The sequence below is a fragment of the Onychomys torridus genome, chromosome 4 (genome assembly GCF_903995425.1).
Source record: "Onychomys torridus chromosome 4, mOncTor1.1, whole genome shotgun sequence".
Lineage (NCBI taxonomy): Eukaryota > Metazoa > Chordata > Mammalia > Rodentia > Cricetidae > Onychomys > Onychomys torridus.
Genome location: NC_050446.1, coordinates 123284975 through 123311274, shown reverse-complemented (window position 1 = coordinate 123311274; position 26300 = coordinate 123284975). Strand labels below are relative to the sequence as shown.

General features: G+C 46.7%; 2 non-coding genes across 2 annotated transcripts; both read left to right on the top strand.

Moving 5' to 3' along the window:
• The first annotated feature begins 14499 nt into the window (after nt 1-14499).
• On the top strand, nt 14500-14633 carry LOC118583276. Its single transcript, XR_004944862.1, has one exon. It is a non-coding gene; the product is annotated as a small nucleolar RNA SNORA71 (small nucleolar RNA).
• Nucleotides 14634-15490: 857 nt separating this feature from the next.
• On the top strand, nt 15491-15624 carry LOC118583275. The gene has a single exon (XR_004944861.1). It is a non-coding gene; the product is annotated as a small nucleolar RNA SNORA71 (small nucleolar RNA).
• The last annotated feature ends 10676 nt before the right edge of the window (nt 15625-26300 follow it).

The window sequence follows — 26300 nt, the reverse complement described above, 5'->3', positions numbered from 1 at the left end:
TGTATGTGCAGCTGTGTGTGTGTGAGTGTGCTGTGTGAGTGCACATTTTCACCCATGTGTGCACTGTAGGGGAGTCCGGACAATTTGTGGGAATTGGTTTTCTCCTTCAGCTGCTTGGCTTCCAAGGATCTCAGGTTGTAAGGCTTGGCAGTAAGTGCCTTTACCAGCTTATTTATCTTTCCTGCTTCTTTTATTTGTGTGTGTGTGTGTGTGTGTGTGTGTGTGTGTGTGTGTGCCAGAAGTGTGCAGGTGATTGCAGATGCCAGAAGAGGGTGTTGGATCCCCCAGAGTTGGAGTTGGGGCACAAGGCTGGGAACCAAACTGGGGTCCATTGCAGGAGTAGCACTGCTTATAACTGCTAAGCATTTCTCTGGGCCTTACAGCACCTTTTTTTAAAATTAATGATGTATTTATGTTTATATTTTCTTTTATCTATACAAAGTATTTGGAATGATGGTATTTTATGTTTACATCATGTTACAGCTCTGGCTACATTCCTAGGGCTGAGTAACTACACTTGGCTGGTGACCACCACACTTAACAGCTCAAATCTGAGGCTTTGATCAGCTCTTTGGAACCAGAAGGAAGAGAGAGCAGCTGGAGGCTGAGAGCTCATCCCTCCCACAGCCCCAACCCTTACATGGTACCTACCAGAAGCTCCTGCCCTGAGTTCCTGTCCTGACTTCTCTCACTGAAGCTCTGCCCTGAAACTGAAGCCAAATCACCCCCTTTCCACTTGATTTTGGTCAGGGCATTTTATCACAATGACAGAAACTCAAGAAGACACCAAATGCCATAGTTCCAGATAAGCTGAGCACCTGTCTGCTGACATCAGGATATACACATAAGGAAAAGCATCTCTTAAAGCCATGCATTGCCTGGAGCTGGGCAAGCAGATCTCTATGAGTTTGAGGCTAGCCTGGTCTACAGAGTGAGGTCCAGGACAACCAGTGCTACAGAGCCAACAGGCCCAGCAGTTCACTGCCCAAACACACACACACACACACACACACACACACACACACACACTCACTTTGGCCCACTGCACATGGACAAGAGTTTCACCTCTGCCTCTGTTGTCCTGTAGCCCAAGCTGAACATAAACTCTCAGCATTAGGAATACTAGGACTGTAGATCTGTGCCACTGTCTTAGTTAGGGTTTCCATTGCTGTGAGGAGACACCATGAACAAGGCAATTCTTATAACAGAAAATATTTCATTGGGGCTGGCTTACAATTCAGAGGTTTAGTCCATTATCTTCATGGCAGATGGTGTGCAGGCAGACATGGTGATAGGGAAGGAGCTGAGTGTTCTACATCTTGATCCAAAGACAACAGGAAGTGAACTGAATTTCACATGTGTTGGCTTGAGCATAGGAGACCTCAAAGCCCACCCCCATAGTGACACACTTCCTCCAACAAAGCCACACCTACTCCTATAAAACCACACCTCCTAATAGTGCCAATCCCTTTGGGAGCCATTTTTTTTTTTTCAAACCACCACAGCCACTATACCCAGCTTTTTAAAAGTTTTACTTAGATAGGTCTCAGTATGTAGCCTTTGCATGTTTGGAAGCCTAGAACTCACTATATACACTAAGCTAACCTCAAAAGATCTACCTGCCTTGGCCTCCTAAGTCCTGGGATTAAAGGTATGGATTGTAATGCCCCTAGGCACACCCAGATTTTGTAAAAATTTTTGTTTTTTAAGAATGACTCTAAAGAGTTATAGGACATGCCCAACACTTTCTAGATGCAAAGAAAAGATATGTCCACTTAGCAAGTGTAACAAGAGAAACAAATATGATTCTATATCAGATTTCTTTCTTTTAATATACAGGTTTTACTAATAGAGTCTGGCTAGAGCTGGGAGAACAAAATTCCACCCTCTGAGAGTTTGTAACCTCACAGTGGCCATGGATCCCCGAGGCCTGAGGTTCTTCCCTGGAGGAGAAGAAGTTGAGGCTGCCCACAGAGTATTCCAAGGAGGTGAGAGGCCTAGGGTCAAGGCAGGAAGTCAACACCAAGCTCACTGAGGCCTGCAAGCCCTCGGGGGCCCTATCCCTGAACACAATGGCTATCCTGCTGAGTGCTATGTTGCACCTGTCCATTTTCCTTCTCTGCTTCTTCCTGCTCATTTGTCACTGCGTCTATCTTTGAGAATAAGCTCAGGCTCCTGAGGTCAGGGGCTGAAGCCTGGTGGGATCCTCGCCAGCCCAACATCCAGGGCCATTCAGATATTCCTAAACTGCTCCAGGGACTCCTAGCATGGATAGTTGTGCAGACTGTGCACAGGGCACACGATCAGCAGCATAGTCTGTGACTGGGAGGCAGAAGTGCTGGGAATGCTTGACTGAGCTGATGCCCCAGAAATGTATGACTCAAGGGACACTCTTTCCTAGGAAGCCCCCTCTGGTGCAGCAGAGTGACTGTGTGTCACATCATCTAATGCTTAAACAGCAGGTCCTTCTAATAAAGACTCCTGAGAATATCTCCTAATAGTGTGTTTGCAGGATTGATGCCCCACCCCCGCCCCCACCCCTGCTTCTTGAAGCAAAGCAGAAGAACAGTAAGCCTGAGATAGTGAGACTGTGCAGGGCTGTTGGAGACGAAGGAGAATGTGCAAGCAGTGGGCGGGCTTCCTGAGAAATGCAGTCCTTCACTTCTTGGGTTCTGAGCTCAATCTTTGGCTGCCTTCTGAGCCAAAGTGTATCCGGTGCTTCTCTTATTGCGGCAACAAGATACTTGGCACCAGCTCCTTAGGGAGGGGAAGGTTTCCTTTGGCTCACAGTTTTAGGTTACAGTCCATCGCGGTGGCAGGAACGGGAGGCAGCTGGTTGCACTGCATCTGAAAGCAGAAAGTAGAGAAAAATGATGCTGGTGCATGCTTTCTCTCTCTCTCTCTCTCTCTCTCTCTCTCTCTCTCTCTCTCTCTCTCTCTCTCTCCTCTCTCTCTCCTCTCTTTTAATTCAGCCTCAGCCCCATGAAATGATGCCACCCACATTCAGAGTAAGATTTTCTTTCTTAGCTCACCCATTCTAGAACTCCATTCCCTACGGGATTCTAGATCCTGTCAAGTTGACAAGCGAAACTAGCCCTTCTTGTGCCCAAGTCGCAAGACACCTCCCCCTCCCCACCCCAGCAAGACCACCACAGAGCCCATATCCGATGCAAAACACACAGGGGTTTATTGATAACAAGCAAGCCTGGGCTTGGTCTGCATCCAACACTCAACACAGCAGGTGGAAGAGGACGGCCCTGAGCTCTCAGGGTGAGGGGTTTTTAAAGGGAAAAATTGCAAGCACGGTGGTACAAGCCTTGGCATATGATTGGGTAAGGGTATGTAATCTTTGAATTTACTGGTTGTAGGGGTTACAGTTATCATTTTCGGGCAGGCCTGGACAAGTCCCAGGCTCTGTCCTTGAGCTGCCATGGAGGCTGGCTGGCCTCTCACATTCACATTGACCCATGCACATAGCTCTAAGTTGGTAAGGGGTCCCAGATTATAAACAATTGACTGAACCTTGAGCGGTCAGAGCACGTGCAGAAAGGAAGCTACTGTAAGGACTGTCTTTTGTTCACAGCCCCCCCCCCCCCAACTGCTTGCTCAAGTCTCTGGAAACTGAAATTGAGGCCTGATCTCTGAGAGAAGACTGAGCAGCCTGTTATGGCGTCTGCCTGGTCCTTTCACCCTCACACCAAGGACCCTCACTTCCACACTTTTCATCGCTGCAGAAGAAGTCACCCTCCTCTGATGCCTAACTTGTCTCAATGTTTGAGAATGTGCTTGTCAACAACGGGGCCCCAGGGTTTGCCTGTTCCTGAAATGCTCAACCAGATCCCAGATTCTTCCTGGCCAACCATGGGCTTTGTGGGAGAGGTACCCGCAACAGAGATGAAGGCAGGAGGGCAGGGAGCCTGAAGATGGGCTGGCCGAGGTGAGTCCTCTAACTGTCACCACTGATAAAGATGCAATTATTTCCATCTCTCTGATTTTCAAGTCTACTCCTCACCAGCGGAAACATCAGAAGACACCATTTGCCGGGTGTGGTAGCACACATCTTTAATCCCAGCACCAAAGAGGTGCAGAGGCAGGCAGATCTCTGTGAGTTCAGGGACAGCTTGTTCTACATATCAAGTTCCAGGCTAGCCAGGGCTATACAGTGAGACTCTGTCTCAAAAAGAAAAGACACTATTCTCAGCCCTTCAAAGGCACTAGACCATGGCTGTCTTGGCCTGAAGTTTGGCAGTGTTTTTAAAAGATATTTATGTCTACAGACAAATGTGAATTGGCCTCTAACTTTAATTTATGCCTTTCTCTAGCTATCATATGATAAGTCTGTGAAGGAAAGCCTGTTCCCTCTTTCGTGATCGTCTGGGAGACTGTGTACCAATGAAGTTACTATTTTTGCTTTGTTTTAAAAGCTTTACCCAGAGTTGGGGACTTAGCTCAGTGGTAGAGTGCTTGCTTAGCAAGCACGAAGGCCCTGGGTTTGGTCCTCAGCTCCAGCAAATAAAAAATTAAAAAAAAAAAAAAAGCTTTATGGAACTCACTGTGATGGTTGATCTTTATTGTCAGTCTGTCCGGATTTGGGATCACATGGTGGACGTACCTCTGAGCATGTCTGTGAGGATCTTTCCAGTGTTTCTGTTGTTTTCTGTTGTTGTTTTTGCTTGTTTTGTTTTTTAAGACAGGGTTTCAGTCCTGGCTTTCCTGGAACTTGCTTTGTAGACCAGGCTGGTCTCAAACTCACAGAAATCTGACTGCCTCTACCTCCCAAGTGCTGGGATTAAAGGTGTACACCTCTGCCCAGCTCCAGTAAGGTTTAACTGGGAGGAAGACCTACTTCGAAGGCAGGTAGCACCATCTTGAGGACTGGGGGCCCAGATTGAATACAGAAGAAAAAATAAAAAGGAGAAAGTGAGCTGAGCACCAGCATTCATCTCTCTGTGCTTCCAGAATGCAGATGCTACATGACACTTCTTCCACCGTGACTTCCCCACCACGGCAGTGTCCGCTCAAACCATAGGCCCAAATGAGATTTCCTTAAGTTGCTTTTGCCATGTATTTTTGTCTCAGCAACAATAAAAGTAATGAATATACTTACCCATTGAACACGAAGGTCAGCTGAGTAGTGGTGGTGCACACCTTTAATCCCAGCACTTGGGAGGCTGAGGCAGGAGGATCTCTGTGAGTTCCAGGCCAGCCAAGAGCTGCTTCACAGAGAAACCCTGTTGTCAAAAGAGAGAGAGAGAGAGAGGGAGAGAAGGAGGAGGAGGAGGAGGAGGAGGAGGAGGAGGAGGAGGAGGAGGAGGAGGAGGAGAAGGAGAAGAAGAAGAAAAAGAAAAAGAAAAGAAAAACAGAACAACAACAAAAACCCCACTAGGGTCTGATTTTTGCCTTGTTTTGTTAGATGCTGAAGAACAGAGGGTCCTGAGCATGCTAGACTGAGCTATATCCCCACCTCCCTGTAGCCCAGGCTGGCCTCACACTTTCAGTCCTTGAGCCTCAGGCTTACCAGTGCTGGGCTCACAGGTATGCCCCATGACACCCTGGTAGATGTTTTCTGGAAGAAATGTTAACTATTGGTCCCATGTTTTAAAAAGTTAAAGGATTTTTTCAATTTTCAATTTTACACTTTTTTTTCCTTAAGATAATTTTAAAAAAATATTTTGTAAGTGTGTGTTCATTTTATCAAAGGTTTAGGAAAAGCCAAAGTCAAACAGTGTTTTCTATTGTTTCTAAGATTTGTTTATTCATGTGTGTGTGTGTGTGTGTGTGTGTGTGTGTGTGTGTGTGTGTGTGTGTGAGAGAGAGAGAGAGAGAGAGAGAGAGAGAGAGAGAATCTGTGTGTGAGGAGTGTGTGTGTGTGTGTGTGTGTGTGTGAGAGAGAGAGAGAGAGAGAGAGAGAGAATCTATGTGTGAGGAGTGTGTGTGTGTGTGTGTGAGAGAGAGAGAGAGAGAGAGAATCTGTGTGTGAGGAGTGTGTGTGTGTGTGTGTGTGTGTGTGTGAGAGAGAGAGAGAGAGAGAGAGAGAGAGAGAGAGAGAGAGAGAATCTGTGTGTGAGGAGTGTGTGTGTGTGTGTGTGTGTGTGAGAGAGAGAGAGAGAGAGAGAGAGAATCTGTGTGTGAGGAGTGTGTGTGTGTGTGTGTGTGTGTTGGTGCCAGCAGAGGTCAGCAGAGTGTGTTGGGTCCCCTGGAAGCTGGAGATGCAGATAATTTATGAGCCGTTTGAAGTGGGTGCTGGGAACTGCATTTCCATCCTTCAGAAGGGCAGAAAGCTCTCTGCATTGCTGAACCTTCTCTCCAGCTCCCGGTCTCTGGTTTTTACTCTCAAGTCTGACTGTCCCTTTTCTTGGTCCTCAAACAGCTTGGCTGCATTGGTCCAAATAAAGTTCTTTATTCATTTTTGCCATTTCATTTTCTGTTTTTAATCTATTACTTTACAATTTTTTTTTAGCTAAACTTTTTAAAGATCTATATTTTTTGTATGAATAGTTTGCCTGTATATATGTTATGTGTGCCATGTGTGTGCCTGGTACCCATGGAAGCCAGAAGTGGGCATCAGGTCCCTTGGAACTGGATTTATGGATGGTTATGAACCACCGTGATGTGAGTCTGGGAACCAAACCTGGATCCTATTTTAAAAGCAACACATGCTCTTAACTGCTAAGCCAAATTCCCAGCCCCAAAGTACTTACTTATTTAGCTCTTACAGGAAATTGAATGTAGGCTCGCGTGCATGCTAGTCCAGTGTTCTACACACCTAGGCATGTTGTCCCCTGGCGTTTTCTGGATTTGTTCTAGACAGGGTTTCGAGCAGCCCAGAATGACCTCAGACTTACTATGTGGCCTCAGATGGCCTTGAACAAATCCTTCTGCTCCTGCCTCCTGAGTGCTGGGACTGCAGGAAGGCATCACTTTTCCCAGATCATTAGCTTTATTTATGTATCAGGGTTTTAAAAAATCCTTTTATTTATTTTTTATTTTATTCATTTTTCAGGCCATAGGAACAAGAGTAGCCTGAGGCACAAGGGATTTCTCTCCTATTTCAGGAGGAGCTTATTCCCTTCTACAATGAGCTGCGATGAACACTGTTCGCTCTGTCTCTTCTATCAGGGTTTCCGGCCAGACCACAAGATGTAACGATTCTGCTACATCTGGTTCCTCACTCCCCACACCTCAGCACGTGGGAGCCTCATTCCTTTCAGGATTTAGCTTCAGAGTCTTCCTCTTCCTTCCTGGCCCTGACAAATCCCCTTTGGCCCCTTGCTACATCGAATTCCACAAAACTCTCCAGCTCCTATCACCCCCAAGAAGCCATCATTCTTTGGCAACCTGGGCAATTCCCATATATCCTCAACATCACACTCAGCCCTCCACCAGCTAACTCCAATTTTCCTGGTTAGTGAGGCAGGATCTTCCTCTGTGGCCTTCAGTCATCCCTCACAGCTAACCATATCTGGGAACAAATAACCTTGACTCACAGAGTATGGATTTAGCCAAGAAATGAACTCAGAAAGACCAAGGTAGGAGATGTAAAGATGGCCCAAGGGTTAAATACATGTACTGCTCTTCCAGAGGACCTGAGTTCATGTGCACGGACCCACTCACACACAGACACATACATATATTTACAAATACCAAAAGTAACTTTAGCAGGGCAGCGGTGGCACACACCTTCAATACCAGTACTCGGGAGGCAGAGGCAGGCAGATCTCTGTGAGTTCAGGGCCAGCCATGACAGCCAGAGCTGTTATACAGAAAAATCCTGTCTCGAAAAACCAAAATGAAAAAAAAAAAAACTTTCAAAAATATATACATTTATTTTAGAAAAGAAAGGCCACACAAGGAAACCATAGTCAGTAATACCCTGAGGTCTGAACATGTGGGCAGAAGGGAAGCCATATACATGAAAAGCACCTGGTCCCCAGGAATGGTCAAGGGCCCTTGAAACCCAGAGCATACTTTACATGTGCCTCTGGCTTCAACAACCATATCAAGGCACAGATAGGTGGCTGGGGATCCCTTTCAAATGCAAGGACAGAGAGAGATGTTTCATATGGTACAAAGGGGAGAGGCCCTCTAGAATCTTCCTTATATGAACACTGATCCCACCTGTGAGGTCCCCATCCTGGGACCTGTCATCCCTTGGATTGCTTTCTGGGTCTGATTTGACTGTCCTATCCACTGTTGGGAAGGGCTGACTGCTGTGGGTCCTGAACATCTGTGCACATTACTGCTGGGTAGAAACCAATGCAAGGCCCTGACTGCTGACTATCTGGGCAGTTTCTTAGGGGTTTACAGCCTGTGACCTTGTAAGATAAGGAAAACACCCCTCATAAACTAAAAGCAGCTTAGTTCTGCTCTCTATAAAATGGTGAATTCCCAGCAAACACCAGGTGTGGATTCACAGCAGGGTACTGTGCAACCCCTACCCCAGATTCCAAGGCACTAGGAACCAACTGAACATAAAGCTCTGTCTACTGCTTATCCCCATTTTCATCTCTCTCTGTCTCTGTCTCTCTCTGTCTCTGTGTTTATGTATGTGTGTGTGTGTGTGTGTATATATGCATGTATATGGTATGCATGATTTTTTTTTGTTTGTTTGTTTTGTTTTTTGAGACAGAGTTTCTCTGTGTAGCTTTGTTCCTTTCCTGGAACTCGCTTTGGAGACCAGGCTGGCCTCGAACTCACAGAGATCCGCCTGGCTCTGCCTCCTGAGTACTGGTATTAAAGGCGTGTGCCACCACCGCCTGGCTCATGAATATTTTTTTGCATGTGTGTGTGTGTATGTGTGTGTATGAATGTAGAGGCCCAAGGTTGATGCTGGGAATCCTCAACAGTTCTTCCACTTTCTTCACTGAGTCAGGGTCTCTCAGTAAAAACCAGAGTTCATGGATACAGCTAGCCTAGCTAGCCTGCTTGCTCTAGGGTCCCCCTTCTGAGGCTAGAGTTTCATGTGGGCTGACATGCCCATTTACGCGGGTTTCTGGGGATCTTCATGCTTGTGTGGCAAGTGTTTTAACCACTGAGCCATCTCCCTAGCCTGCTCTGTCTACTACTTTTTCCAAGAGGAATATAGTCCTGTCCTCTGCCAGCGTCAGTAAAACAGTAGGCTAACTCTCAGCTTGTAAGTGTGGTTGACACTTAGAGCATGCACAGTTCTTGAAATATGAACTCTATGACATGGAGTAAGTCCATCAAACAGTTCCAGCTTTTATTACCTTACCAGCAAACAGAATTGGGCTCTGAGTCCATTTGAGCTGGCATAACAAAACAGAATAAACTAGATTGCTTATAAACAACAGAAATCTGTTTCCTGTACTTCTGGAGCATGAGTGTTATGCTTTGGAGTAGAAATGACCCCAAAGGCAATGTGCTAATGACTTGGTAGGTAGAGCCTAGTAGAAGGAGGTGACTGGAGGCACAGTGGTGGGGCATATTCGAAGCTCGGCCCTTTCTCTTTTGCTCTCTGGCCACCCCAAGCAGCTTTGTATTCGCTGTGTACTCCTTGTCATGACCACTTAACAATCTGCCTCACTGCGGGCCCAGAAACCACAAGACCAAATGATCAAAAGCTAAAACAAATCTCTCCTCTTTTAAGTTGATTTCCTCAGTATTTTGTTTTTCTGCCCCACAAGTCACTCCCCAAATAACCACACAGAGACTTAATATCAATTATAAATGCTTGGCCTATAGCTCAGGCTTTTTTAAAGCTCAATTTTATAACTTAAATTAACCCATTTTTATTGATCTGTGTGCTGTGTCTCCTTTGACTCCACCTTTCTTCTCCTACCATTTTCTCTGCCCCGAAAATCCTGTCTAGCCACCAGCCAGTCAGTTCTTTATTAACCAATGAGAGGAATACATATTTACAGTGTACAAAGATTGTGCCACAGCATTTTGTCACAGTGACACACTGGGAGTCTGAGGTCAAGGCCCCTGCAGATTCGGTATCTGTTGAGTCCCCCCACCCCCCACTCCATCCCTGTATGGCTGCCTTTCTACTGTCTCCAAATGGCAGAAGGGAGAAGCAAGCTCCAGAGGACTCTTAGAAAGGGCTCCACTCTCGTGACTTGATCACCCCTGAAAGATCTGCAACTTCATGGCAGGAGGTAGGATTATAAAATGGATTTAGGGGAGAAAGTCCATTTAGTCCGTAATACTGGCATAATAATTAAATGGCTCAAAACACCTGAAATATTTTGTGTGCTCAAAAGTGCCGCCTGTTAGTTGCATTCCTTTGTTGAATTGAGAGCAGGCATTGCAGCTGTATCACACTGGGAAAACATGGCTGGACTGGGCTAGATGGCTCAGTCAGTAAGGCCACTTGTCACCATGAATGGCAACCTGAGGTCAAACCCTAGGCCACATGGCAGAAGAAGAGATACAACTCTTGGAAGTTGTCCTCCGATATCTAAATGTGCACCATGGCACATGTGTGCTCACTAAACACACATACATATGTGAATAAATCTTTTTTTTTAAGCACTAGAAATAGCCAGGTATGATGGCACACATCTTTAATCCCAGCACTCAGAGGCAGTTGGGTCTCTGTGAGTTCCAGGACAGCCAGTACAGACCCTGTATCAAGCAAACCAAACCAAAACATAATAAGAAACATTGATGACCTATTTGCAAGAACTTTGTCTCCACTTTACTTCACTTTTAATATACTCCTGCATGTAATACAGTGAACGTTTCAGGATTCATCCTTGTTTTCCACCAGGCTTTAGATGAAATGTCTTTTCTTCAGAGAAGACCTGGATAAACAGATCATCACTGTCACAACCTGCCTACTGATATGCCTATTTCCATTGTAGCACTTCTAATTTTGGGGCTGATGGTGATGTTTTGAGACAGAGTTCCTCTGTGTAAACCGCCCTGGCTGTCCTGGAACTCTCTTTGTAGAACAGGCTGGCCTTAAACTCACAGAGATCTGCCTGCCTCTGCCTCCCGAATCCTGGAATTAAAGAAGTGTGTCACCACCGCCCGGCTGCGCTTATGATTTTTAATGATCAAATTTTCTGGCCTATTTGTTTATTGAGCCCATTAAAATGTAACCAAGTTAGGGACTGTATCTGTCTTATACCTTTTCTTTCTAGTGCATAGTCTGGCCCCTCATACGAAGTAGCTCCTCGGTAGATATTTTGGGTGGGCGCAAATCTAGATGGGCAGGTTAATGAAAAGATGAGTGAATGGATAGATGGATAGACAGGTAGACAGACACATGCATGGGTGAATGAATGAGTCACAATGTGTGGGTGGGGGGTGGGTATTTAGATGCATGAGAAGACAGATGGGACGAAAGGATAGATGACATAAGAAGAGAGAAAGCTGATATTCCACACATATTTTCTAGCAAAATGGACGGGTGGATGGAAAAAACAGTTTGATAGAATGAAAGCTAGGGATGAAGAAGGAGAGTCTTGTTGGCGGATTAGCATTTCAGCTCTACTACAGTAGGGGACGCTGCAGAGCCACGCGCACTGGTGTGCCCACATTGGCGCAGCTGGAGCCCGCAGCGTGCGCAGCCGCAGCTGTGTAGACACTGCGGTTGTTGGGGAGCGTCCTGCGCAGTCCCACACTGCGGCACTCACACGCACTTTACCTCACATCTCAGCTCGCTAGGTCACTTCAGATCTGCGCTCTTGGCCGCTTCCAAGGCCTCCAGTCTCCTTTAACCGGGGAAACCAAGGACCGCGGAGGTTAGGGTGCAGGTTTGATTCTCCCACCCTTGCGGACTGTGGACTTCCCCCGGGACTCGGGAGGAGCTCGGTGGTGGGCTGCGACCTCGGCCTCCCTGGGCTGATGGCCCAACCTCTGGGGAGGGAGCCTTTGTGGGGTGGGGGTAGGGGGCGACCTGGGGACGCGGTGCCAGTGCGCCTGGGTGCAGGTGGAGGGTTGGGGGCTGAGCCCAGTGCCTCGGACTTAGGTGGCATCAGAAGCCGCTTGTTGTTTTCTACACAGGGTCCTCTGACTGTTGACCCGCGCGTTCTGATCTTTGTCCTTTCAAGTTGATGCGCCCAGGACCCAAGGACGCAGCACTCCGACTCCGGTGTGGCACCTTGCAGTGACACCCCATCCCCAGTGCTTGCTTGGGCCTTGGCTGCGAGGCCCTCTTGACACCACGAAGGATGACGAAGCTGGTCCGCTGCAGCCAACAACCCTCCCCCACACTCTTCTCACTCCCTGGTGGGCGTCACGGCCCAAGAAGCAGGAGTCGAGGTAAGTGCTCTGGGTGCACCTTGAAGCCAGAATGCCATCTAATTGCCTTCCCATGGACACCAGTAGAGGGGTGGTGTGGACTTTAGCCAGGTTCTGATGACAGCCGGGCAAAGACTTGTGCAGAAAAGCCTTGGGAGTCTGGACTCAGGCCAGAAAAGACCCCGGGTCCTGTGTGAATAAAATTCCTTCCTTCTCAGGTAAGAAAGCTGCAAAGGGAGATCTGTATCTGGCTGCATGGCAGCTCTGCAGTATCTGTGGTGTGAATGAAACCAGCTTCTCATTTTGACCCTAAAGTGGTCTTGTGGATGGCAGGTCGGGTCTTATCTGAAATGATGATTGCACAGTGCTGAGGTCTTCAAAGTTGGCAATTAGACAGTTAACCAGTATTTTTCCATTTGAGGTTCTTTGACAGGAGAGAGGAAAAGGAACCTTCTCAAATCGCTGCAGTGCATCAATCAGAGCTTGCGCAAAAGATCTGCAAAGTGCTCTCTGTCAGATGATTTGTTGTTCCTGTGATGTTGCCAACGTCTTTCTTTTTTCACGAGAAAATGCCGAGTCACGACTACTCTAGCCTCCCTTGTATCTGGTCTGTGTGGCCGTTGCACTGGGAACTCTTCATGTGCTGCCCAGGACCGATTTGAACAGGTGACGTTTAGATGCTTATTTACATGCTTCTTGTTTACTGCAGAACTGACACCTTGGTGCAGAGGGATCACGAGAGGCAACTCCATCCTGCCAGGAAGCAGCTGGACCACAGGGCTCCCATGTTAAGGTCTGTACTTAAGTTGGCTGCCCACCCTACCCCACTCCCCTGCCCCGGGTTGTGTAGCTTGGTCTGTTTGTGGGGCTCCTAGCAGTGGGATCAGGACCTGTCCTTGGCGCTTGAACTGGCTTTTGGGAACCCATCCCCCATGATGGGATGCCTCACCCAGCCTTGATGCAGGGGGAGGAGCTTGGTCTTGCCTCTACTTGATGCGTCATGTTTTGTTGATGCCTATGGGAGGCCTGCCCCTTTCTGACCAGAGATGAAGGAATGAAGAGGTGGGAGTGGGGGGAAGATGGAGGAGCCGGGAAGGAACGAGAGGAGAGGAGGGAGGAGAAAATGGTCCATATGGAAAAATAAATTTAAAAAAAACTTTAATAAAATAAATCAATTAAAGAAAAAAAAAAAGATGGGGGCTGGAGAGATGGCGCAGCGGTTAAGAGTACTTGACTGCTCATCCAGAGGTCTTGAGTTCAATTCCCAGCAATCACGTGGTGGCTCATAACCATCTATGATGGTATCAGATTCCTCCTGGTGTGCATGAAGACAGAGCACTCACATACACGAATAAATAAATCTTAAAAAAAAAAAAATGTCTCCAAGGGATGCTCTCAGGTCCCCAGGAATGGGACAGCTGGGAAGCAGATGGACAGAAGATGAAGGTGGCGCCGTCCAGCGCCCCTTTACTCTCCTTTGGGCAATTGACATACATCTGATTGTCGTGTCGGCTTGAGTGCTGAGTTCTATGATCCTCCTTGCTGTGGTAGGCTAGCAGCAGGAGGTCTGAACCAGAAGCACCAAGGATGATGCTGCATCCTATCCCCCTGGACCCAGGTCTGTCTTAGTTAGGGTCTACTGCTTAGTTTTGTCTACTGCTGAGACGAAACACCATGACCAAAAGCAGCTTGGAGAGGAAGGGGTCTATCTGGCCCCTTCACTTCATATCACTGTTCATCACTGAAGGAAGTCAGGACAGGAACTCAAAGAGGACCAGAACCTGGAGGCAAGAGCTGATGCAGAGGCCATGGAGGGGTGCTGCTTACTGGCTTGCTCCCCATGGCTTGCTCCCTTGCTTTCTTAAAGAATCCAGAACCACCAGCCCAGGGATGGGCCCACCTACAATGGGTTGGGTCCTCCCCCATTAATCAGTTACTAATTAAGAAACTGCCCTAGAGGCTTGCCTACTCCTAGATCTTATGGTGGCATTTTCTCAATTGAGGCTCCCCCGCCCCCTCCTTTCAGATAACTCTCCAAAACTAGCCAGAGCAAGGCCTTATGCTCCAGAAAGCAGGACAACTAGGCCGTTTTCCTTAGAATCAGGAACCCCCCACCCCACCCCCAGTTCCACAGCCTAAGAACTCTTGCTGTGCATCTTCCTCGGTCTCACTGTTGGCAGTGTGGAAGGAATTTTTATAGGATTAGACGTACTTCCTAGGTCCTTATACTCAGCTGAGCTGGCTGCTCTCAGCTTCTGCATTTGAGAGCAAGCCCTCTGCCCTCTCTGGCCCTGCATTTGTAAGTGATCAGGGGAAACCCATGCCCTGGTCATTGGTAGTGCAGGCAGAGGAAATGTGGAAAGGATGGTCCTGTGTTTGGAAGGTCCACATCCATGCCTTCCAGAGCTGGGGGCTTTCCCAGACTGTGATTTCTCAACTCTGCATACATTTGGGCCTCTAGGGCATGGGAGCTACCCATGTGTACATCATTGCTGTCACTGGGACTTCTGCTTCCTTCCCTGTCTATTAAGTTCTCCTAGATGGCCAGCAAGGTCATTGTCAGCCCACAGTGGCACATTCCCACACACCTGCTGTTTGTATCCATTTCATCCTGTTGGGGGTTACTTACATTAGTGGTATAATTGGTGGCGGCTCTCCTGCCGTAGACCACACACAATGTGCTTTTTAGGAGTCAGTGGGGACAATGGGTTTGTTCTTGAAATGAGAGCCAACAGTCTCAGGGTGCTTACTGTCTGGTTACTCCTGTGCCAGCCTCTTTCACCATAACCGCCATGCCCTGCTGTGAGCAACGTCAAGGTGGGTGCTTGTCAGTTTCCTGTTGTTTGCAGGTGACCCACTGTATACAGGAGCATCATGGGAGTTGTCAAAAACATTACAGACCCACCTGTACTTGAGGTGGGTCTCCTGTCCAGTCCATTCTCTAGAGTATTGATCCCTTGTATCTGATACAGCACCATGCGTGACGGAGGAAACTGGGTCTGTCACTCTCAGGCAAAGACCGACTCAACTTCATTTTTAGTATTTGAAAAATAAAAGGATGACAGAAATGACTTTTGTTCCACTTGAGCACATATGTCTGTCCCAATCCCTGCTAGTTCCCAGTGTCTCAGCCTAGGGACAGTGAGGCTTTATGGGGCTTTTGTAGGAAAGAAGGGCCACTGTGGGGGCCTGTGCTTGGCTGGGCTCTTTTCCTGGACTCAGGCTGCAGGCCTCTGGCATCTGCACCTCTTCTTGGCCTGATGTCTGTCCCTGTGTATGGACCTGCATTTAGAAGTGACCACGGGCTGCCTGTGCTCTGGTCGTCCATAATGCAGGGAGAGGAGTTGCTGAAAGCAATTTCCCGAATTTGAAGGGCCCTCCCCTATCCCTCTCAAATGCTGGCGCTTTCACACACTGCTGCGACATTCCAGCACTCCCTGTAGGATGCGGGCTACTGTGTAAGAGTCAGCGATATGAGGCATCTTGTTTTGTTCTGCCATTTGAGACAGGGCCCTACTATGTGGCTCTGTCTCCCAAGTGCTAGGATTAAAAAAGGTGTGTGCCACCATGCCTGGCTTGGCCTTTCTCAGCTGCTCTCCCTGCTATCAGAGACCAAGGTTTTGGCACTTTAGAATCTAGAAAAGCCAGGGTGAATTACACATAATGGGTGATATGTACTCACCACTACAAGGTTTTCATAGAGAAGCTATCTTTTTCTGTTTCTTTTCTTTCTTTCCTTTTTTTTTTTTTTTTTTTTTTTTTTTGAGACAGAGTCTCTCTTTGTAGTCCTACATCTTGCTTTGTAGCCCAGGCTGGCCTTGAACTCACAGAGATTCTCCTGCCTCCACCTCTAGAGTGCTGAGATTAAAAGCATGCCCTATCATGCCCGGCTGAAACGATCTTATGGAGTTGGTGTGCCTGAGTGGGCCTTTGAGGAAATGTGAGTCAATGGACAAAAGGAGATTTGTTTTAGGAGGAGGCATGAGAGAGCTGGACTTTGAGGTTGAGGTGCAGGCCACTGATGACAGTGTACAGGGAAGGCTGCTGGATGGAGGGACGTTGGTGGGAGGAGCCCTGAGAGTGAGCCTCTGAGCTGTGTCTTCCCCATCTATATGACTGATCAGTTGCCCCGTATGAAGCTGTTTTGGACGATTACGACGTGTTTTCGTGTTGACTCTTTGTCCCTCACTAATTAGGAGCATTCTCACTGACATCAGTATGGAAAGACCAAATCAGGAAGACAGCGCAGGCACTGACTATCTCATCACGATCGCCTGCAGGAGTCTCATCCAGGTGAGCTATTGCCAGACTGCTGGATCGGACTATGCATTCTGAAGTGGAAATTATAAGTTGCTAGCCTTGCCTGATTTTCTGCCTTAGGCTATGGTGGTGGTATCCGAAGGTACCACATAGCGTGGGGAGCAAGGTTGCGCCACACCACGTGCCTCCAGACCCTACTGCCATTGGCTCACCGTCAAGAAACATCTTTTTGCTTTGGTGAGTATTCAGAGGGAAGGGCCTTGACGCTGGAGACTTGGGGACCAGAGTTAGAGACCCTTCAAGCAGGTTCTGGCACTCCCCTTAGAGCCACAGAATGCCATGTGGCCCTAAGGACCTTGTTCTCACAGGTGAGCACCAGGGATAATCAGGAATATTAAACGCGCAGTGTTGTCTCTTCAAAGGGAGAGATGTATAACTGTTTTCCACCCAGAAGGCTGGGAGTGGAGATGTTTAATATTCCGCTGACCTTTGTGCTATCTGTATGACCAAGACTGTGCCAGAGCCTCCCCCCAGACCCTTAAGATGTTGAATGTAGTCAACTAACCGGGTGGTGGTGGTGGTGCACGTCTTTACTTCCAGGACTTGTATGGCAGAGGCAGATGGATCTCTGAGTTCAAGGCCAGCCTGGTCTACAGAGTGAGTCCAGGACAGCCAGGACTATACAGAGAAACTTGCTGTCTGGAAAAACCAAAAATAAATAAATAAAAAATTTTAAAAAGGTGTCTGTGTAGTCAATCTATAGAACCCATCTTTATGGAGATGTCAACATGTACTTTACAAAGAGTTTTGATGTATTGTGTGATGTGTTTAAATATACCTAAAATAAAATACCTGGTGTCAGACTCTTGAAGTTTGAACCAACACTTGGCCGGGCGGTGGTGGCGCACGCCTTTAATCCCAGCACTTGGGAGGCAGAGGCAGGTGGATCTTTGAGTTCGAGGCCAGCCTGGTCTACAAAGTGAGTCCAGGACAGCCAGGGCTACACAGAGAAACCCTGTCTCGAAAATATAATAAAGTCAAATAAAATTAAATAAAAGTTTGAACCAACACTGGCTACTGAGTCATGTTGAACTAGACTGCCCTTTTGCCTCATTTGGATCGTTACTCTGCTGCCTGTGGTGTCTGCAGAGACCCCCACAACTGGCGACCAACAGAAGGGATTCAACTCTGCGAGAAGGTAAGATTTTTCTTTTAATACAATAGGAGTAGGAGTTCGGTGCCGTCACCCAAGAGGTCATAACGGTAGGTGAGTGAGTAAAATAAGCATGGCTTCTTCTCAGTCCTCTTGAGACAAAGCATTTTATACAATTACTGAGATGTTCATTAAGATTCAAAGGAACAAAACATTCAGAGCAACAGCTTCACAGCTTGGTACAAGTGTCTGTAAAATTCAATCCTTGGCTTCCTGAACAAACTAATTGATGTTGAACATTGGAAATTTGGCTAGATGGTGTGTGGTCTACAGAGAAAGTTCCAGGATAGTCAGGGCTACACAGAGAAAAACCCTGTTGAGAAAAACCAAAAAGAAAATCGGAAATGCATAGGAGCTAATGTAAAAAGGGCCCATAAAAGAGAAGATAAAATTCCTGTCAACTATTTTGCAAGCTGGAGTACAGTAATATATTGCCCGGACTCTCAGGAGGATCATTGAAAAAAGAATTTTTGTTTTCTCTGCAGGCCAAGTGGACTCTGCTGCTACTCAGGAAATCAGAGGAGGTCACCCAGACAGGCTTGGTCAGGGCATGCTCAGTCTGATGGAACTCAGAGCATCCATATAATGATGTACTCACAGTCTTAGCAAAATAAGGAATTTTATCTTGTCTTTACATAAAAAATGGAGACTTTCTCACTTCAGGCCTTTCAGGCACTGAGAGACCAAACACCACCTAGATTCCTCTGTATTTATGATTGCTAAAATTTCTTTTTTTAAATTTGTATTTTTGTACAGCGTAACAAAAAATTTAAAAATAGCAATGTGAACAAGCTTAACATGGATTTAAGGGAAAAATAGGGGCAAATTGGAATAAAAAATGTTTCAGAATATTTCTTCCGGATAACATGGTGGCCAAGGACTGAAAACATAATTGCATGTTTCTCACATTTCCTTGGAAGGCAGAAGGGGTTAAACTAGAAATGCAATCAGTGTGAGTTAGATTATTTTAAAGTTTCCACCTAAAATTATTTTTGGTCCAGACTGAGAATCTGTGAAATATAGTGAGAACTAGAGCCTTCTGGCAAGTTCTTCCTCCATGGAACTGGTATGCTTGGATGATGTTCACATTTCTGTTTTGTTTGTAGTATCAGCTGGATATGTACTCTCATGCTCACATAGGAAAACCCAATTGTTTTCTCCTTCAGGATTTTCTGTCATTGTTTCTCAGGTACTTCTGAATATCCTGTTTCCTAATAGGAAAGTCTTCTCAAACTCAAAATTAAAATTGCCCTGAATTTTAAAGATCCCAAATCTTACATAAATAGCCTTAGGTTTAAACCTTTGAAAGTTAATGACTTTTGTGAATTAAGTAGTTTCTACTTATGTTTTAGGTTTGTGCTTGCCCTTGGTCTGACATAAATCATCAGACCCTTAACCAGGGAGGAAGTTAGAGGAGGCTCTTGAGAGCCCGTCCTCTATTGAGGGCTTATTCTACACAGTATTCTAGTGCATACTTAGTAGTGAGTGGTTCTCACATCAGCTTGACATCTAGAATTAGGCTCTCGGTGTCTGGGGCCTTCTCTACTGTCATGTGTGTAGAGACCTGTGCTCAGTGTGCACCAAACACATACACAGTGCCTCTCGCTAACTGGTCAGCTGCAGAGCACAACCCCAGGCATGACATGGGATTCTGAGGGCTCCAGGAAAACACCATTGGATCATTTCTAGAACTTTATTTTATCCAACAGCTCTTTAAACATTTCCTTCCTAGGATTCCCATTACAACTAAAAGCTGATAATAGACCTGCTTATACTAGGAAACATTTTAAAAATTTTCACAGTTTATGGAATATTAATCACATTACTGAAATCCCTTACAATCGACAGGGCCAAACTATTGTAAAACAACACCATCCCCAGCACTCACAGCTGTCTCTCCAGCAATTAAAAAATAAATAAATTAATTAAATTAAAAAAATAAAATACTGATACACAACTTTAAATCTCCACATACTGTGCTACATTTAGCTATACTAACTTTAATTTTTCCACTTTAAAGAATTTAAAGCATTTTTCCCTAAAGGAGATACAGCCTAAAGTGTAAGTTTAAAAAAATCAATCTAAAAACTAATCAATGGAAAGGGCCCGGTGTTCTAACATCGAGGCGAGGTTATGCTTATATCTTACAGAAAATAAATGAAGTCCCAGATGGCTGCTGCCCTGACAAATCCAATGAGGACAGCATCCTGGAGACCACCAGACAAACGAAGTGTCCAAAGACAGACAACAGAGCCATCAAAAGGAGACGTCCCAAGAGGAAGAATGAGCCGATAATGGGAGGCATCAAGACTTTGACTTGTCAAGCCAAGACTTTGGGGAAACAACAAGGACATAATACTACTAACCCCCCAAAACAATTATGTTTACTGACAATATTACATGTTAATTCTCAGCTTGTCAGTGCAGAATCCAAATTCCTTTTGTCAGGGGGATAAAAGGCACATCTGTAATAGAGAATATGATGTTGTTTTACCATGCTAAAAACTGTTTTTATCCTTTGGGACCAGTTGTCTGTACTAAAGGGAGTATACAAATATCTAGTCACATGCATGGGGGATATTTTGGTTTATCAATCCAAATGTAATAACATAGATTTTAGCATAATTGATTACTCTTTAGAAAGCTCTGATAGTGGAAATTATAACTGTATAAATGAACTAGATGAAAAGAATATCTGATGTATTGCTTACTAAAGCTGAACTAACACCTGCTACTGAGTCGTGTTGAATCGGACTGCCTTCTTGCCTCACTTGGACCGTTTCTCCATTGTCCTTGGTGGTCACAGAGACCACCACAGCCATGGCATGTAAGCCTTGGATTCCTTTATTCCAGCCAAGTCTCCTGTGGCCAGGCTTTGTGCCTTCTTGCCTATTCCTGGGTAAGGTTTTAGATCCATACCTTGAAGTCTCCTATGCCCTGGGCCACCATCCTCTTCCCCACCTTAATACATTTTGAAGCATGCCTGCTGCTTGTTCTTACCTTCTTTTGTTTACAGATATCCCGCTGCACCAGCAAGTGTGACTCACTGAGGAGTCACACTTTGTGCACTTTTCTAAGACTTGACTGGGGACCGTGAGATGGAGTCAGATGGGAGGTTGAACTAGACATGTATCTTGAGGCTGGGGCTGGGGCTGAGGAGAGAAGGGAGCTGTGAGACTAGACTTTGCTGAGGAACATTTGGGCTTTAAAAGAGAGAAGGAGGCTCAGGTGGACAGAGTTGGAGTTGGGGATGAAGGCCTAGAGAAAGGAGGAGGACACTGAGCTTTAGCTGAAAGGGAGCCATTGTCTTAGTCAGTGTTCTGTTGCTGTGAAGAGACACCATGGCCACCACAACTCTAATAAAGGAAAGCTTTTAACTGAGGCTTTCTTCAGATTCAGAGGTTTAGTCTATTGTCATGGCAGGAAGCATGGTGGCATGCAGGCAGGCACAGTGCTGGAGGAGTAGCTAAGAGCTACATCCTGATCCACAGGCAGCAGGCAGAGAGAGACACTGGGCCCAGCGTGGCCTTTTGAAACCTGAAAGCCCACCCCCAGTGGCACACTTCCTCCAACAAAGCCATACCTACTCCAACAAGGCCACATCTAAGCCTTCTAATCTTTACATTCAAATATATAAGCCTATGGGGGCTGTTATTATTCAAACCTGCCTTCAAAGAAATTGAGGGCTTGTGGGCAAATGCCCAGTATTGGCATTTTTGTTACCATGACACGTATTTGGTCTTTGGAGATGATGGTCAGTAGCAGTTGTGACAACAATGGCCACATGTTTCTCTGCCCCTGTGTTTCAGATACCTTCTGCACAGGAGAACTCTCCCCGAGGCCAGGACACACAGGGGAGAGTAGCCTGGCATATTCCTTCCACTGAATGTCAGCCACCATGACTGGGGCTAAGGTTGAAATAGGCATCCAGGTCCTCAGAGTCAGGAGGAGGGAGTGTTAGGCAGAAGAGTCCACTCCACTTTGTATTTTGCTTTTGGCCTTCATCTCTCTCTAGAGCCATCCTGTTGGCCTCCTGGAAAATCTTTCCAGCCTATCCTATGTTCTGGCCAGTCTCAACTACCCCTTATTTTTAGTGAGAAATTAGTGCATTTTCTTCCATATGTGCAAAAGTTCCTCCTATTTCTGAGTCCACTGTCTTCAGTGAAGTTTTGCTGTTGGTTGGTGCCTTGATGATGATGGCCCTCTTCCCTTAACAGATACTGTCCCTGCTCATGGCCTCTCATCAGCCATTGAGAGCAATGTCTACCCCTCTTCCCTAGTGTTTCTCCCTCTCAAATAGTTCTCTCCGGGGCTCCCTGGTACCCTGCTTAGTCTGTGCTCTGTGGGAGATGGAGAAAAGGGAAGAGGTAGGTTGAGGGGTTGCTGGAGAGGAGTCAGGGCCTCGGGAATATGTGGCATGATGGCTCAAGGGGTTTCGTTCCCCAGTCCTCAATATTTGCTTCCTAACAAGCGTCTCAGACTGGTTGATGTGTGGAGTCTACATCTGCTTCATTCTGCACACCCTGGTGTGATGTGGCTGCTGTGAAGGGAGGTGTGGTGGTTTGAAGGAGAAATATCCCCATAGGCTCAGGCATTTGAACACTTGGTCCCATTGGTAGAGCTGTTTGGAGAGCTTATGGGGCATGGTGCAGCCTTGATGGAGGAGGTTTCTACTGAGGAGATGGCCTTTGAGAGTTTAGCAATCTTGCCTCACTTCCAGTTTGCTTTCTGCTTTATCTTCAAGATGTGATCTCTGAGCTTGGCGTTACTACCGCCACATCTGCTGTTTGCTGCCGTGCCTTCCTGCCATAACGGACTCTTTCCTTTTTCTTTCTTTCTCTCTCTCTCTCTCTTTCTTTCTTTTTTCTTTCTTCTTTCTTTTTTTCTGTTTTTCTTTCTCCTTCCTTCTTTCCTTCCTTCCTTCCTTCCTTCCTTCCTTCCTTCCTTCCTTCCTTCCATCCATCCTTTCTGAGATGGGGTTTCTCTGTGTAGCCTTGGCTATCTTGGAATTCACTCTGTAGACCAGGCTGACCTCAAACTCAAACAGAGGTCCTCCAGTCTCTGCCTCCCAAGTGCTGGGATTAAAGACGTGTGTCACCACCACCTGACTCATAAAGGATGCTTATCCCCCTTCTGGAACCATGAGCCAATTAGCACTCTCTTCCTTAAAGTTGCCTTTGGGCATGTGTTTTATCACAACAGAAAAGCAGCTAAGACAGTCAGTGGAAGGTATCAGCATAGTACGGGTATCCATAGCCACCACTCAGCAAAGGACAGCTCCCCCAACTCAAGCTAAGTGATCCTCACCTGGCCCAGCCTCTTGGATCTTCCTTTTGCTTTTAGCTTCTCTCTCTCTCTCTCTCTCTCTCTCTCTCTCTCTCTCTCTCTCTGCCTGACTCTCACCCAGCAGAGGACACAAGTGAGGCCCCTCTCTCTTCTCCCAAGCCAGCCTCTCCACCTTTCCCTTGTGCAGTAAACTCAAAGGAGCACCCCAGCCACCAGCCCCTCTGTGTCTAGTTCTGAATGTGTTCTTTCACTGTGTCCTCCACTGGGCAGCTGGCTGAGCAGTGTCACCTCCTCCAGGAAGGGCACCTTCTACCCCTCCCGGGTCACATCCCATACCATTTATGCAGGCAGTTCTAGGACTTGGCAGAGCAAACAAACCAAAGAGCAGATTTCTCTTTCCTAGAACTGCCCTTGCTGGGGATGGGGACATGCCATTGACTGAAGAACTAACAGGTGTACTGAAGGGCAAGGGGAAAGTTTTGAAGCAGGGAGACAGACCAGGAAGTCTGGAGGAGTGGCAGTTTGCACTGGGTAGACTGAAAGTCACCTGGGCAACGGGATGGGGATAAGTGGGCTTTTCTTTCTCCCTCTGGGCATCACTGTACCCTGTGTGAGTGTCATCACAGCGTAGACCAGGATGGAGAGGAGCTCTCCTCATGGAGACCAGCCCCAGTGTGAACTGGGAAGGTCAGTGTCTGAGGCTACAGGAGCTGTTCTGCTTGTTAATTTCTGCCAACCATTAAGGAAAAGGTGGCAGCTGGGTCTGGCCAGGGTTTGCAGTCAGCACCAGCCTGGGCATACCTTGTGGCCAAGCTCTACACCTGCCAACTCCACTTCTCCTTTACCCTGACCATAGCTCAGTAGACCCAAGGGCACAGGGAAACACAGACACCCAAGGACAGCCATTGATGGCCTAAGCCATGACCTTGGTTGAGGACCAATGACAGCGAGCAAGACTGCAGATTCCTCCTGGGGAGCTCCACTGTGACAAGAGTCTGAGTGAGTGATGGGCTGCGGGTAGAGACATGTGAAGAGAGAGAGAAACCAGGCCTCATCAGCTACAATTGGAGTGCAGAGCACTGAACTCTTGCTCCGGGTGAGAGAGCAGGGTTTCAGAGTCTTACAGGCAGAAGATGAGTGTCCAGTTCCCCAACCATATTTATGTAGTACTGTATTTTACTTAGCCTACCACGTAAAATGATAATTTCAGGGGCTGGAGAGGTGGCCCAGTGGTTAAGAACACGTGTGGCTGTTGCAGAGAACCTGGCTCAATTTCCAGCACCCACATGGCAACTCAATTGTCTGTAACTCCAGTCCCAGGGGATCCAATGCTGTCTTCTGACCTCTGTGGGCACCAGGCATGCACATGATGCACTTACATACATGGAGACAAAACATTCATACACACAAAATACATACATACATACATACATACAAACATACATACATACAAACATACATACATACCTCTTTACAGAAATTGTAATTTCAACCCATGAGGCCCAGGGGTGCAGTCATCTCCATTTTTTTTTTAATAAAGTATGGTCATGTGTGGTGATATTTTATTTGTGCTCTACCAAATAAAGTTTGCCTGGGGATCTGAGGACAAAGCCAGCCACTATATTAAACAGGGGCCAAGCAGTGGTAGCACACACTTTTAATCCTAGCATTCAGGAAGCAGAGATTCATCCAGATCTCTGTGAGTTCAAGGCCACACTGGGAACAGAGCCAGGCATGGTAGTACACGCCTTTAATCTCAGCACTAATTAACCATAGAGGTCTGGAGGTCTGTACAGACAGACATGAAATGATAGAGCTGGGCAGAAAGAGGAAGTGATGTAGCTGGGTGGAGAGAGGAAGTAAGATGGCAAGGCACAGAAAGGCATACAGGCATGGGTATACAGGATGTAGCTCTCTCTTGGGCTGAGGATTTCTTAGTGGCAAGAACTGGTGGATGGCTTGTTCCATCCCTCTGATCATTCAGCTTTCACTTCAATATCTGGCTTCAGGTTTTTTATTAATAAGACCATTTAGCAATTGTGTTTATGGTCATGTGATCAAGATTCCTGTCTCTTCTCTTTCCATTTGGCCACCACTGTTCCAATTACTAGAGGGAAGATTCAGTTTCTGTCCATTTCTCCCATACATATCAGTAGAGTGCCTAATACCCGGAGGGGTCCATAAACACAAATGAAGGAGGCATAATGCTGTAGGTGGCCTTGACAGTGTGTGACAGGAAGAGTTCATGCAACCCCCCAGCCTCAGTGTGGACAACTACCATGCTTCCAGGATTCCTGGTCCAGCCTTTGTCTAGAAGTCACCTAATGAGAACACACTGGTCTGTCAAGTTCTAATGTAGTCATTTATTTGCTGTGGGACTGGGGCACCTTCTTTTGTCTCTCTGAACCTCAGCTTTTGCCTACATAAGTTGACCACAAATTAGCACTTGCCATAAATAGCCAGGACTGAATGGGATGATACGTGTTAAATTTATGACAGAGTACCCACCTCGTGCTGAGTGCTCAATAAATGTCAGCTATTTTTGTCTGATGAGCATATATGGGTGACTGATAGATAAAATGAATAAGAAGTACAAAATGCCACCACAGTAGCCTCCTCTGCTGAGGTGGCATCACATCCCTTCTGGTCTGCTAATCTGCCAGCATCTCAGTGGGGACAGTTGTCAATCATTCCTGTTGATTGCTTGAACATGCACTAAATGCCATGCACAGTATTAGCCAATATATGTAATCACTTAATTTAATCCTCACAACTCATTGAGGTAGGTCTAATTCACAGCCTTCTACAAGCTAGGAAGCCAAGGCTTAGAGAAACAGAGACCCACTTCGTGCCCAGTGAGTGGCTCAGCCAGCACTGGCCTTCTGGGTATGTGCAGTATCAAGGACTGGTCACAAGAGGCAGGGGCACACCTGCCCAGTGGATACTGGTTTTCAGATGGGAATTTGAGGCACTTCACTGGTCCTTCCAGCTGCTCAGACTACTGCCATGGTGTCATCCAGGCTCTCTAATGTATTCCCATCTAAACTAACAATTGTGCTGGTTGAACTTGTGGACCCAACATGTCCAGGGAAAATAGCCCTATTTCAGCTGGTGCCTGAGCATCAGGTGTCCTGGAGTTATCCCAGGACTCTAGAGACTGAAGAAACTGCAGAAGGATGTTACCAAGGTGGCTCAGGAAGAATCATAATTCTACCAGGAAGTTGTGGCTTGGTACCAGAGACTCTTAAGAAGCAGCTGTTGGGAGATTAGCTGGTAGAATCCAGCCAGGAGAATGGTGCCAGAGACTAAATGAATGGTCTTTTGCCCACTC